Source organism: Octodon degus, unplaced genomic scaffold (assembly GCF_000260255.1).
Source record: "Octodon degus isolate 3935 unplaced genomic scaffold, OctDeg1.0 scaffold00115, whole genome shotgun sequence".
Taxonomy (NCBI): domain Eukaryota; kingdom Metazoa; phylum Chordata; class Mammalia; order Rodentia; family Octodontidae; genus Octodon; species Octodon degus.
The window spans coordinates 1880025-1880695 of NW_004524691.1; positions in this window are offsets into that span (position 1 = coordinate 1880025).

Here is a 671-nt window from a genome sequence, read left to right on the forward strand (position 1 = left end):
GAATTTTGCTTTATCTTTGGCATTTGAAATTTTCTCCAGGATGTATAAAGCTGTGTACATGTTTATTTTCTTAATAATCTTGTTCAGCATTAGACTTTTTTGAATAAAGTTCCCAATCTTTCTTAAACTCAAGGAAAAATTTAAAATATATTTGAGACTTCCTTTATTAACTATAGGTTATTCTAATAAATAAGTATTTTGTTTACTGAAGACTTTTACTGGAAGGATATCAATGGCCTCAGAACCAATAAAAGCCTAAGACTAACTTAGTAAAAAACAGAAATCAAGGCAGATGAAGGGTAGACAGTAGGAGACACAGCTAACCACTCAAGAAAATTTTCCAAAAACTACTCTACTAGCAGGCTTGTGATAGTTGAGTTTTGTTTTTCCCAAGCTCTATTATAAAGATTTATACTACCATTTCTCAGCTCTTCCCTGTACTTATTATGTCTGGTTATATATTTCTTCCAGTTAATTCATTATTATTTGAACTGTATCCTCTATATATTTCTCTGAATTTATTTATTGATTAGTTGATTTGGGTTTTGGAGACAGGGTCTCAATATGTACTCCAAACTAACCTTGAATTTTCTGCAGTTCTCCTGCCTCAATGCTGGAATTACAGGCATATGCCACTATGCTCGGCTGGATTTCTCTCTCTCATTCTGTCT